General features: G+C 32.2%; 1 protein-coding gene and 1 long non-coding RNA gene across 8 annotated transcripts in view; one reads left to right on the forward strand and one right to left on the reverse strand.

Annotated features, from left to right (window-relative positions):
* LOC119634189 (neuronal acetylcholine receptor subunit alpha-7) overlaps positions 1-15258 on the forward strand; it is a 293482-nt gene that overhangs the window by 173689 nt on the left and 104535 nt on the right. The window lies entirely within an intron of this gene.
* The window catches only part of LOC119634193, a 223050-nt gene that overhangs the window by 81547 nt on the left and 126245 nt on the right, over positions 1-15258 (reverse strand). The window contains exons 2-3 of the long non-coding RNA XR_005246932.1: positions 12081-12165; positions 11869-11978 (exon numbers count right to left, since the gene is read on the reverse strand). This is a non-coding gene — a long non-coding RNA (uncharacterized LOC119634193). The remainder of the gene's footprint in view (positions 1-11868; positions 11979-12080; positions 12166-15258) is intronic.

Below are 15258 nucleotides of genomic sequence, written 5' to 3' on the forward strand. Positions count from 1 at the left end.
TGATTTTGTATTATTTCGTTTTATATGCTGTTTGTTTGCAAAAGCAAAAATGTACAAATTTTAAAGTGCACTTTTTGGCATATAAATTATATTAAATTTTGTAATATACATTTTAGTGCATATTGTAGTATGTATATTTTAACTTCAATTATATATTAAAAAATTATATAGTAATTTTTCTTTTTTTTTCACATAGAGCATAGTTTACAAAGTATATCGACATTTTAATGAATTTTTTTTTATCTATCAACAATTAGGTTAATAGAAGAAGTGAAAAAGGGTTGGGTATAACAAACCTGTCGTATGTTTGCTCTACTACGTACTCTATTGTGGTTGTGCAATTTTATTATCTAATATATTATCGTCCAGCTAGAATTTTTTTTGCATTTTTTACTTGCAAGCCAGATTAATTTAATATTCATGTACATGATATGAATATCTAAAGATTTACTTTTTTACCGACATTTCACCGCACAAGAACCTAAAGACAAATATACTTTGTGTGACTATCGTTTTTTGCCAAATATCCCTTCCGAATATGTAATTAATTTGGAAAGTTTATTTTATGTGACAAATATTATTCAACATGGCTATAAATTTTACCAGCACATGACACAGTATACATGGAAAAGTATACAAGTCATATATATATATATATATACATATATATATTTTTTTTTCTGATGTCGGCATGTATATATAGAGCATAAATTACATAAATGTTTTTATACAAAAATCATATATGCTAAAATGAAATTTTAGTTTTATTTAAAAAACAAAAAAAGAAAAAAAAAAATGCATTTAAAATATGAGCATGTGTTGATAGACCATAAATTTTTCGAGAGCATTAAAGTTCAATTTGTTAATAAATTTCTTTTTGCTAATTTCCTAAAAAATCAAACGATACCCGAAAAATATTATCTATGTTTATATTTTTGTAAAAATTTCCTTTGAACTCTTTACGCTCGACTTATTTCTATCGTTTTATATATAAATATTGTAATAATTGATCGAATATTCAATATGGAAAGTGGCACTTAATTAAAAGTTATGGAAAAAGTTATATTCGAATATTTTTTTCTCCTCATCAACATTGGCCTTCAAAGAATTTTTGTGTTCTGTACTTAAACATGTCGACAATGTACGACATTTGATGCCAAGATAGTGCAAAAGTTTATTATTGAGCGTCCCAGGTTATCAACTAAAAGACATGCACTTGTTCCGCACTGGTTGTTGTCACTATACAATGCACTGCCTATGGTACAGCGTATGCGAAAGTATGTAACATACAGAAGCTTAAGAGAGACCCACTTTTTATCAGAATCGTTTTCTGAGTGGGTCTAAGCCTGTCTGTCCGTCCGTCTGATGTCTGTCCATGTAATTTTGTAATCAAGCTACAGCTAGCAATTTCTGAGATATTTCGATAATATTTGATGCACTGATGAGCTTTGACCCAAAGACGAACGGTATTGAGAATGGTTTTCATTGGCCCACTTTTTCTAACTCTCCCCATATAAAGCCTATTTTGAAATGTCATCATATTTAAAAAGTTGCAATTTTCAAAATTTCTCGACAAAAGCCGCTAAGTAATAATAGTTTTGCATTCTATGATTTATGTGAAAACTTTGGACTGGCGGGGCAATTTTTTGAACCCCCTCCCGTGTAACGAAAACTGCAGTTAATATGATAAGAGTGTGTAATTTTGATTTTGGTTTATGATGAAAATTAGATCACAGTAGTAACTTAAGTTAAAAAGAAACTAACGGTATCAAGTTTGGACCATTTCAGCCAATGCTTTTGAATTCCACCCTATACAAGCATTTTCAAGAAAATGGATAGTTAAAAGGGCAAAAAAAGTCAAAGTTTTAATATTTTTATGTTCTATGGCAAAACTAAGAATTGTGTTAGACAATGTGGTGTAGCGTATTTAACAATCGACCTAGCCCCATTAAAATGTTTTCACATGGTTTTTCTTTATAATAAAGAATAATTCAAGGTCAAGGGCGTATTCAGTTTGTGCGAATTTATGCAAGACCCACAAGAGCTTGAGATAGATACACTTTTTATTATCGATCGACTCAGAGACATTTTCTGAATTCAGAATCGGAATCAATTTTTGAAGCGATTTAAGCTTGTTTCTCTATCGGTCTGGCTTTTTTTTGTGTTCATCTTTTCGGTTTCTTTTTTTTTGTGTTCAATACGCAAGCTAAGAGCTTTGAGATATTTTGATTGAATTTGGCATACTAACGTGTATTGGCCCAAAGACGAACTGACAAAGACAAACTATTGCAAATAGTTTGGATCGGACCGCCTTTCCATCGCTTTCCATATAAAGCGTTATTTTGAAAAGTCGTTCTATGAATAAATATAGGGCGATGTAGAGTATTTAAAGGCGGGCCATACCTTACTAGAATGTTTTTACTTGTGTTGCACGAAATCAATTAAAAAGAATATCCTCGATTTAGGTAGTAGTTGCTCGTCCTTTGTGCGATAATGCCTTGTTGCATTTAACGATTTCAATGATTTTTAAATTTAATTTCATAAAAGCAAAAAAAAATATATATATTTTTTCATCAAACAACATTTCTTTTTTATTTACAAAATTTCGTAATTATAATCGGAAACTGTTGCGATGTGAAAATAAGCTGCGAATAGAAAAGCATTCCGTAAATCATTCGAAAGAATCAAAGCGTTTCAAATTATTTTCTGTAATTATAAACAGCGAAATATGTGAACTCATAATAAATTGGAGAGAAGTGCAAAGGTTTATTCAAATTGAAAATTTTTCGATATTATTTAACAGAATTTCGACATCAAAATATGAATGTGCATCAAAATATAATTGGAGCAGCAGAAGATAATTATGGACCTTGTTAAATATTGATGGAAAGAAAAAAAAAAAGAAGATATATTTGTTGATTCCCATAACGATAACGACATGCGTAAAGACACTTCTTTTAAATAAAAAGGAGTTTTGGAACCATTTCATGCTATAAGAATTTCTCCAAAGAGAACAGAAATGTTAAACTTTTGTGTCACTTTTCAAGTCCTTGTCTAAGGTGTCTCTCAGCAGCGAATAGCAGAATGCAACTTGTTTGGCTGCAGACGTCTGTCGAGTAGTCACTCAAAGGAATATACAGTGTAGGATAGATCCACCTAATCAGCTATGTGTTGAAACTGCCGATGTCATCGCTATTTACTGAGAAAAAAGGAAGTGGTCCCACAAAGTATATACATTCTTGATTAGCATCTTATTCTAAATCGATTTAAGTATGTTCATCTGTCTGTCTGTGTCTGTCCCTCCGTATAATATCTGTTGTAAACATTCTCCTGGCCGCATAAATGAAGCTATCGACATCAAATTTGGCAGATATATTTAAAGTTCTTACAAGCAGGTTGACATCGAAAATTGATCAAATCTATCGAAAGACACGCCCAGGACGCCACGTAAACGGACAACACCTCTGTTTTGCAATAGGAATGAAAAATTGAAAAGTATAGCAAATAGGTGTACTTTGAACGTATATTCTGTGGACGATGCTGTAGCGCCTGCAGAAAAGTAGATAACGTTGATCACGCCTACCTAATATTACAGTGTAGAGTGATTTCATTTTTTTCGAATACCTTTATAGGGCGTAAAAACAAGCTTCAAAATCCCCATAAAGTATACAAATTCTTGGCCAGTTTCAAATTTGAAATGCACCTAAATCTGCCTATCTTTCTGTCTGCGCAACTGGGTGGTAAATATACCCTCGTTAGCGAAAATGAAGAATATGCTCAAAAATACCAGCCGCGCCCACTCTATATTATAGAACTTTAAAATGTACTTGTTTTTTTTTTTTAGGATCACGGTGATGGGTATAAAAATTCTGCGGCGACCGAATATGATATTTTCCTGCTTGTTGTTGTTAACTTAATTTATAATTTAGTTTACATTTTTATGCAGAAAAAGTTTGCTGCTACTTTCGCAATGCTTGGTATAAAAGGAGCCAATTCGCATAGTTTCCGACATGAACGAAATATTTAATATTTTTTGAACATACGAAAAAATGTGACGTTTCGTTATACTCGTATGTTAATAGAAGGCAGCAGAATACTATCAGTGGTATACGATACTTAATGCAATCTTTAATAAGCCATCAAACGCAAACATTAGCACTTTTATAGACGATTACGTAAATTAAAAATTCTACACTAGAGTGTATTTGTATAAATTTTGGTGATATTCGTGAACAAATCCTTTAGGCGACTAAAATAAATTGAAACTTTGAGTTTTGAAAATAAAATATTTAGATAAAATCCCTGAGGTTTTAAAAAAAAAATTGTTGAGAAGATAATTTCAGACAACTCTGTACACTGCACTGCTATGTATACCCAGATGGAAAGAAAACTAGCTGTGAGTATCACAGAAATTGTGGAAGATGGCTTCCAAAAAGCCCATATAACACTTCTATATGTGGCGAGATTGTTTGAAACTAAATCCGGGAATCCCACGTGAATTAGAGGAAGTTATGTTGATAGCTTTTTCGTTTGGACACTCTCTTTAAAGTTGTGCAACGTAAAGTGTTTTGTGACTTTTTTCTATTAAAGTGGATTTCAAAGGTGATTCGCATTTTTTGAAAAGGAAGTGTGGTGTGAATTAATTTTTATCATATTATTAGGTGGGTCGATCACATCATTGTAGCGAAGAAGAAAAACGGCTAGTTCGGCAGTTTCGAAATCAGTGGGAAATGTACAAATTTATTGCCGCATCACTAAGTCGCTCAGACAACTACGTCACAAAATTCGCTAAAGCCCAAAAAAAGGTTATGAGAGACGTGGAGTAAAAAAAAAAACTTCCCTTGCTACTGATAATCGCATAATAATTTTACTAAAGCGGGATCCCCTCAAGGTATCTAGAGCAGCTTCCAATGAAATTTGGAAGATTGTAGCGTCCCATTAATTAATTTCATACAAGCCCAGAAGAATCGAAGCAGTCGATAAGAACAATGACGGTTATACCGGCTATTCGATCCACTATTAACAAAACCATATGATATTTATATCGTACCGATCTTCAAACGAAATATATCAAAATTAAAACTTGCACACGCTTCAATCACGCTACTTTTGTTTCTACAAAACAATGGGAAACCTAAATTGCATATGTACCATATTACATCTATACATGATCCTACGGACTTATTGAGTGTTGATTTACAAGTCACGAATCAAAATTCTTTATGAAAGAATTTATTATTCTTCACCTGCATTCGATCTCTTCCTCTTTTTTTTCAAAAATAACTTTTCTTTTTTTTTTTTTTTCTTGTTCTATTTCTTCTCTCCTCTTTTCAACTAATAAAACTTTATGGTTAACATATAAAAAGTTATTTTCCATTCCATTTACCTTTATCTTCCTATCCAAAACGCAGCATAGCATTTTTGTCAATTTGTAGATGACACTCGAAAATATGTAACAAAGCTTACGTACTAATGATTTGAAATACGACGGTGACTTAACCATTTTAGACAATTCCCTTTCATGCATTTGTTGTTTCAATCTCTGGTATTCAGAGACATATTTATATATTTAAATTTTATGGCCTACGTTCTTAATTGGGTTTCATAGATCAATTGTGTCACTGCTTGTTCACAGAGAATACTAAAAATTTAAATATTACATATTTCAAGCAAAATCTAAGTGAAGTAATTCTCAGCTTAACCCAATCTTTTCATAAGAGGGATGTCTTAAAAGCAAGAAAAAATATTTTAGTTTTTTTGCAAAATTCAATTTTGATTATCAACGTAACTGTCTTCAAGTGTGTTACAATCAGCTCATAAATCCTCAAAGCGTGCTTTAGTCTCCACAATAATCTCATCACTTCATCTAAACAGTTTTCCCTGGAACATTCTTTTGTTATTTGCCACAAACGACAATTGTCGCCTCGGGCGAGATGCGAAGAATTGAATGCCTCGTTCACCAGGCAGCAAATCGAGCTCTCATTCCGTCAATATTAGCATTGTAGAAATCGGCTTGTAAATGGATGATTTTGTTCCAATTTGAGCAAAGCGAGAAGAGCGCGCAAATCTTGATTCAACTCGTGACAAACACATTCTTTGGACATATTCGTAGTGTTTTCTATTTATCCAACCTCAACATGACGGTCGTCCAGCATCATTTGGTGAAGTCGAACGGTGTTTTGTCAGCGATTGTATTGCTTGGCCTCACGAACGGTTACCATCACCCAAGATGATATGGCTACATATCAATTTAAGTAACCAAACTTTCTCAGTAGAAATAATTGCCCCGTAGTCCGACTCTTTAATCTGTGTAGGTCCCATTGCTTTTAAAAACAAATACAACAAATACAAACAAAAATGAACGAAATTTTGGTGCACAAAAACATTCCCTGACTTTTTGTGGCGGGTGCTTTTCAGACAATACGTATAAAAGTTGTCTCAACCAAGTCTTTCAAATCAAACTGTAATAAAGGCTATGCTTATATAATATTTAAATCCTAAGATTAATATAGTTCTTCTTCTTACTTATTTAACATAATTTTCCAAGATTATTGCGCGATCTTTTTAAAAAACATTCACTGTTTCCTTAAGAAAATTGAAAAAGTTTTCTTTTTCTTTTAAGTAGAAAACATATTATTGTTGTTTTGCGGTGCACGTCATTGCATACTAAGCAGCAAGACAAAATGTTTTATAAAGAAAAAATATATGTATATAGGTATATAAATATACATGCAAATATAAACGTAAAAATAAATATAATTATAATGCGATATAAAGTAAATAACCTTCGATCTTCTCCGGGATCAACTCTCCTTAGCCATGATGCAGGCGTATCCTGCTTAACACAATTAATTTATACCGCGTTATATGGAAACCGTATTATATGAAACTTTTTTATTTTTTTATTTAAACTACATATATATAAATCAAAAAAATGCGTACCATGTTGTATCGAAAGATTGCTTTACAAATACCGTGTTAAAGGGTATAGTGTTTATAGACTTTGCTGTGATTGTGATTACGCTCTTGTGACTCTTAGAAATGAAATATTTAAAAATTTGTATTTGTATTAAAATGTGTTTCCTCTTATATAAGATTTATTATTAATACACAATTAACTTTCTAACTTGTATATACGTACATGTGCAGCTGTCAAAAAAGCGCATTCAGAGAAAGTTTACTTTACTAGCAATCTAATCGTTTGAAGTATGCAATTTTTATCATTGGCTTTGTAACAGTCAATAGGGTCTTTATAGGTGCAATAAGAATATGAAGTGTTTATTCTTTTTACTATCTACTTAGGATTACATTTCCTTCTGCGTCGAAAGAAAATCAGTTTCTTCTTCTTAACCTGCATAGATAGTTTCGAATACTAGCCTCTTACTATTAGTCTAAATAGCATTGGTTCAAGCTTGACAACACCTGCCGCTCCCAGCATATATTTTGATGCCCCATCAAATCGGTGCGACTTGGTTTCAAACACATTATGGATGGGTTTGTAAATCTGAAAGGATTTTTTATGCCTGAAAATAGCTGAACCTATCTTCTCGTTCTTATTTATCAATCAAGTAAGAGGCAAGAAATGTTTCAAAGCATCACTGTGCGAAGATAACATTTAGTGAATTGCTCAACAACGTAGCTGTTAGTCGTAGCGTCTAGTCGTATATATTTTTCCCTACTTTTAAACTTTGACATAAACATTTACATCACGTATGTACATATATGTGTGTTAGTTAATACACCAAGGATACTTTATAACAACAACAAAACTTTTTTATATTATACGAACTTTTTTTTTTATATAAAATTATACATGTCGTGAGCATAAGCAAACACATAAATATCTGCATTTATGGAGAAAAGATCAGAGCAAGGTTAGAAATAAATACATTTTCTGTTCGGAATACATAGATTAATACAGCGAAAGCAAAACCTGCTCTGCTGTAGCATATATTTACATAATAAACGTTACAATTCCCAATAGATATGTAAAACAGTTCGGTTAGACATGCTTTATATGCGTAAACTTCCCAGTCTTTGAGTTTTATATTGCGTATATATACATATATATATATATATATATATATATATGTGTGTGCGCAGAATACATAAATGTAATGGGAAGGTGTTACGCGCTCTCATCCTCAATTTCCAGGTGTTATAACCGTATTGGGTATAAACTTGTTATAAGCATGAAAGTGAATTTGATTTTGAGCATTTGTTGCTGTTACTGCTGTTGTTGTTAACGTTCATTGTGCTTTGTTGTTTACATTACCAATGCCAGCAACTACTGCAACTGCCACTACCACTACTACTACTACTACTACTACTACTACTAATACTACTACTGCAATTAGTGCTACTACAACTACTACTACTACAACTACTACTACTACTACTACTACCACAAATTTTACAACTATGACAACAATTTGCAAATAAATGTCAATTTAAAGAGACACTATTTATGGTCTGCAGTTGTGTGAATTATCCCACACACTCTCTTCTCAGTCCCCTTATGAGTGAAGCAAAAAAACTGGGTCATATTCAAAACTGAACTAAACCATATACCATAAACACCTGAATATTGTATATTCATAAATCTCTAGCACCTATATATATATATATATGCATACATAAATCTAGTCGGTTCACTCAAATCTATACATGTAAGCGCAAACACAAACATGCATAATACATAAACAAGGATTTACTATAACTCATTGTTAAACAAGTTACTGTTACAACAAAAACAAATTTTGTGATTCGCCTTGAATTTTATTCCCGCGTTACATGCCCATGCTTGCATAACTGTTGACGGTTACAAGTTACAATTGTTCAACCTTCACAATCTGCAAATAAATAATAATTCAACCAGGTTTTTAGTTATACATGCGTCGCACTTTTATTATTTGCATGCTTTTTCCAATGTTATTAAGTAAATGTCAAAATTTGACGTTTAAAATAGAATGGGGAAAAATCGTGAAATAATATAAAATATTCCACGATGACGACAACAACAGGGGCAATAAACAACAACAATTGCTGTTGGCTGTGGTTGACAAATGAAAAAGAGATTTACAACAATAACAATACCGAATATTTATTCCCGCCGCTTTTAACGATACCGAACCTTATAAATATAATAAAAAATAAACAATTGAACTTACATACGAACAATTCAAGCTATGGAGTGGTACTTAAAAATCGTATTGCAACACTCTACTCTATATCGTTTTGATTAGCAGGTAAAAAAAATATGCATAACTTTACTAAAAAAAATATTTCTCGATAACTCGAACTGTATTCAATGCTCAAATAATAAAAGAGAAAGCCAATGATAAGGAATCCAGAAAGAAATATTTCTTTATTTAATCACAATCGTTAAGTGTAAAAACGCATTACGCACACTATAACACTGCTACGAAAATCACGCTTTTGATAATATGAGTCCGCTTGATAACTATTCGACTTTCAGGCAAACGAAAATCATTCAATGCTAAAAATTAAATACAGATTCATGATGCTTTAGCGTGCGACGTGGGAAAGTGAAGCAGCCGCATACAACTGACGACTGGCGAAGAGATCAACCACAGTTCCCGCGAAAAGAGTTTTACGCGAAAATTTCGAATTAAAACTAGCATTGGCAACTTGCTTGTAAAAAGTTATATATAAACAAAATATTTCCAGAAGAAAAAGTCATTTGAGTCGAGAGAGCCGCATATTGATATTCGAAGCTAAGGAAGCATTAAAGCTGTATATCATTCATTTATGGATAGATCTCCTAACAATCGCAAATAAAACTTGCGTTATTGAAAAAATCATAATTGATTGATGCGAACTGAAACTCAGAATGATTCCGATAGAAAGGAGAGATCGCCAGGGGACAATTTACGTAACAACGTACTTTTGTATTTTATCGTTTTTTCAATTCATTATTTCGTTTACAACATCCGCGTATAGGTACTGAAAATTGCATTGATTCGAAGCCCTAGAAACATTTTACGAAATTGTTAAGCATCGATATAAGAAATGGGCGAATTACGACGTGGCGGGCGTTTAACACGCAAAAATATTGAAAGAGAGGAAAGAAAAAACGTGCGGAAAGTCTAACATGCAAAAAATTGAAATAAATAATGGATTTAAATAAAATTATTAAAAAGAAATATAAAGAAAAAATAAAGGAGAAAAAAAACTGCAACCAAAACCAATCTCTGGTGGTTTTATTATGGGTCGGAAAAAGAACATCGCGCTCGTTTTAAACTTTATAATTTGACATGCTGAATCGTCTGCTGTTCATTCGCTGCATTTTTCGAATAAGAGTGTGAAGAAGATATCGAAAATATATTTACAAATGATTTTTATGCAATTTCAATCAATTATAGCTCCGTTCGCCGTAGCTAAAAAGCAAAACCAATATCAAACATTTCGTAATAATTGTTTCAATCATTTAAAATAAATAATAACCGAAACGGGCGGAAGGTCATAACAATGTTGCTCTACATAAAGGGGACACATTTTCGATTAAGAAAAACGATTTTCGCCCCTGGGTTTACAATAGAAAGTGAAATGAACGCACATTTATTTTATGCTGATATAAATTTATTTGTTACTTAGATTTTTGCGATGATTGATTATCAGCAACGTAACAGAAGATCTGAAAGGTTTGGCGGTATAATAAATATACTTGCATACATATCGATTAGCCGGCTTGTCGAGATTGTTTCGGCTTTGCTTCTCATTTCTCCTACTTCTACTATAAACTTCCGTTGAAGTGAAGTAGCGGATACTCCTTATAACCGAATACGTAGAAAATGGGGAATGGCACGACGAGGCTTTCTGTCAACTACAACAAACAGACTGATTTAACTTTAGGCTCCAGGTATCAGTTCAAGTTCATTGCGACAAGCTTAAAAACAAAGGGACCTATAGACGAGCGGTTATTAGATCGTTATGTCTGGAGTAAGATAGAAGACGGACAATAGATGGGCAATAAGCGTATAGTAAACGAACGGGAGACTACAGCGGGCAAAGAAACGACTTATGATATTTATAGGCAAAGAAAGCGGTGGCGGGTGGATTATTTAATATCAATCTTTAAGTTTTTTTATTTGCAACAAAAAAAAACAAGAGGGTCCTTATATTCCACTTAAGCTATATTTTTGTATACTCTTCTATTCGTTGGTAATTATTTCAAAAAAAAAAAAAACGCTATCCTAAGCTATCCACAAAGTATGGGGTCAGTGCAGAATTAATTAACCTCTCCGTAGCTTAAGAGTCCAAATGTCACAAGAATTAAAATGGAATACATTACTTGTAGAACACATACCATCAAAAATATTTAGGACTTTGAAATCATGAACCAGAGACTTCACTTTTTGTATATTTAAGTTTATGGATATTTAAACTGCTATCCAAAATGCAAATATTAACCACTGTTGTTGCTCTACTCAGAGGATAGCCGCACTTCAAAACAGAAAAACACATGTATCATCATTTAACCCATAATTGTATATATTAATATTTCAGTTTGCTTTAATATTACATTTCACTTCAAAAGTAAAGACGAATAGTTACAATTCCACATGGCCACTTATCTGCTTAGGATAAAAGAGAAAATGAAATGAAAAAAAGAAATATTTTTTAAAATTTTTTTTAACTATATATATTATATAGTGGCCACTTTTATTCTTAACTTGCAAATCTGTCGGCAATTTATATCGATTGATCGTGAGTGATCCTGCTAAATACTTGTATCTCTGTAGACAGATTTGTGACAGCTGGACAAACACAAAGTCTTTCGCAAGTTCAAATGTCAAATGCGGTATAAGGTTTACTTTGCTCAATCGGTAAAGTCATAATACTTACCGGTTAAGCACCTACACTTGCTGATTAGACTGCGGCCAAACATCTCTGTCTCTTTGTATTTCCTCATTTCTTTCTGATCGCCACCGCGTGACATGAATATGGTATATCTCCTGAATGATTAGTCATACGCAAAAAAAAAAAAAAAAAAAAAAAAAATGGGGATACGAATGTGAATAAAGCAAATTGGATATACTCGAGAAACGAATGTATACATTATTTCTATGTTTCTTTGAAGAGCTGCAGCTGGAAGAGAACTTGTGCGATTCTCCATCTATCAGATGGAGATGAGTTTCAGATCTCTAAAAAAAAAAAAAAAACCAAATTATGTTTGGAATTTGAGCCAAGTGAAAATAAATAAAAAAAAACGCAAATGAAAAATGTGCCTCCGATTCAGAATTTTGTATGATAAATAATCCAAATTAACAAAAAATATTACAAATATTTTCTCGTATCCGTCCATTACATTTTTCATAAAGTTCTGCCAATTCATTTGCGGAGCACATTGCATAAAAATTTAAAAAAAACTCAAGGTCTCCCTTCTACATGACCACCCTTTCATATACGAACATACATGCAGATGAATATGTCAGTGTAGGTAATTAATTCATAAATTCTTTACTCTACAGAGTTAAAAATTCAATGATATGATATTCGTATATGCGTGTACATTTTATATTAGTTTTATATATGTTGGTATATGAATATATTAATGAAATTGTAACATTTATTTCGCATGTCATAGGCAAAAGCCAGCATATATGTGTGTGTTTGCAATGTACACGAAATTTCCCATATTTCATGAAAATTTTATAATTAATGCTTTTTTTTGCTTGCTGACGTTTCCTTTTCTGGCATCCTTGCGTCACGTTGGTCAATCTGTGAATGTAAACCGCAGTAGATCAACATCATAGCTGGCATCATCGTTGCCATTAGTGAAAGATATAAGAACAAATCCATAAACGTTGCTATTATCGCTTTCATGGCATATAATCGCTATAATGTCTAGTTGGCCTGGATGCTATCATTTTTTTTTTTTTTTTTTTTTTTTTTTTTTAATATACCTTTCATATATTAAAATCTCTTTTACGGTATCCATTGGACATTTTGACTTTTTTTTGTTTATTAAAGACATTTACTTTTGTGTTAGAAATTAAAAAAATAAAAAAATTTTCATAAAAAAAAAAAAGTCTTACTTTTTTACATATTCCCTTGCATACTTTCAGGTGTGCTGTGTACGCGTAAAATGAAGCCTACATTTTCTCACGTTCTATTCAATGTATTTAAAAAAAAAGAAAAAAAAACCTCGACCTATGTTATCTTAACACCTCAGGGATTTTTAACTTCTGAGTAAATTGACACTTTAATTGTATGCAAGTAAAGATTACCTTCCCCGTAGTTAAATGTCAACATAGTAAAAAAAAAAAAATTAAGTAAAAGAACTTGCACTCGCTTTTATCGAATCCCGAATACCCAGCAACTCCGACATATGTCCGTTATAATAATTGCAATAGAAATACCTAAAGGTAAATGCATTAGACTTTCTTCTTTATTTTAATTCATTATATTTATTTCAGTTTAGGATTGACCAAAGTGAATGGACAGACAAGCTAAAGAACGGAGACACGGATATATATATAGGCAGATAGGTAACACCGATGGACGGATAGACAGATGAATAGATAAAAGTACATTGGGAGGGCAAGGTAAGCCTAAACAGACAGATAATTTTACGACAAAGAATTTTACACCGATTACAAACATATATATGTTACATGAGATATAATTCAATTCTAAATGGATAACAAACGATATGATATAATCGATATACCTTTATTCTCGGGAAGTGCTTAAACGCTACGACTTCTTTTAAAGAATGTTTAACTATTTGCTCTCAGTTTTCTTAACAAGAACGGATGCACAAGATTTACTTGTGCAGAATACATACATATAATGTGTATAATCCGTAAATCTTTATGGAAGGCAACTGATAAATGTGTGTGTATTCTCCATGGATATAAGTGCAATTACCGTAAAATTGTGAAATCATTATTTTAACAGTCAATTGTTGCTTGTTCAAAACTCAAAATCACACTATGTTAGTGACTGAGTAAACACTTTTTCCTTAGATGTATTTACATGTCATTGCTATTACTTGCCGCCTTACCTATCGCAGCAGCATATATATATATATATATATACATCGAGCGTTCTTACACTTCTACGCGCTTTAATATTCATTCCATTTGTTTGAATATTTACCCTTTTTGTTTTCATAATCATCTGCATTTCTATCTGCGTATCGATGTAAGTATGTTGTGTGTGCATGTGTGCGTGTGTGTGTGTGTGTGTGTTTGTATGTGCGCGCAAATAATTGTGTATCTCTTGTGCTTGTTTAATGTGTTTTTCTGTTTTGTTAGTTTTACATTAGCCTAATGAGTTATAACTACACGACTGCTCTGTTGTTATGCTTATGCAAAATGAAATAAAACACTTCTCAGTTTTTCAGTTGTTGTAATAAAACGAGAACAATAATAATAGTAACAACAACAAAATGAAAGAGAACAACAATAATTTCAATTACACTGAGCCTGTGTTTCTTTTTTTTCTTTCCTTTTCTGTTTTGGCGAACAGTAATTATGTAACAATGTTTTCATGATTTTTAATTGTTACACATTGTAATAACAACATTTGGAATACGTGTGTGCGTGCAGCGCACAAAAGTAGTCAGAGCAAATAAATGCATTCATCAACAGACGTAACACAAAAGTGCAAAGTGATTATTTAATGAGTTCAACTGTCAAATTATCATCATTTTTCTTTGCTCATACTTTACAACAATTTGTACGTAGTTATGGCGAATAATGCCTCAGCCAAAAAGCATTATTTCTTTCTTTTTTTTTTTTTTTTTTGGAAAACTTACAAAGATAAGCAAAAAATGTTTCAAACATTCTTTTTAACACGAGAGAGAAATGAATGCTTAGATAAACTGCAAAATAGTTGAGAAGTAAAGGAATTTTTGTTTTGCTATACTGACATGTCACAGTAACAAATTGCTTTCTGTGTACCCTGAGCATATCAAATTCCAGGCATAGGTTTGTAATATGCAGAAGATGCGCACACCTTTTACTCTACCGATCGTCTCAGAATCATTTTCTGGATCAACTAGACTAATTAATTGTATCCACTTCTTTAGCGGTATAGTCGTGTGCTCGTCAAGCGCAGAGGAAGTCTAATATGAAATTAGTTTGTGATGCAATGAATTGACACAACGACCAAAATATATTCTAAAATACATTATTGCAGCAATGAGAAAATTTTATAGGGAAATCCAAACGAACGAAAACCGAATCGGCGGACCATAATAAATATATCCGTCATACACAGCTAACT

Source organism: Glossina fuscipes, unplaced genomic scaffold, assembly GCF_014805625.2.
Source record: "Glossina fuscipes isolate IAEA_lab_2018 unplaced genomic scaffold, Yale_Gfus_2 2, whole genome shotgun sequence".
Taxonomy (NCBI): Eukaryota; Metazoa; Arthropoda; class Insecta; order Diptera; family Glossinidae; genus Glossina; species Glossina fuscipes.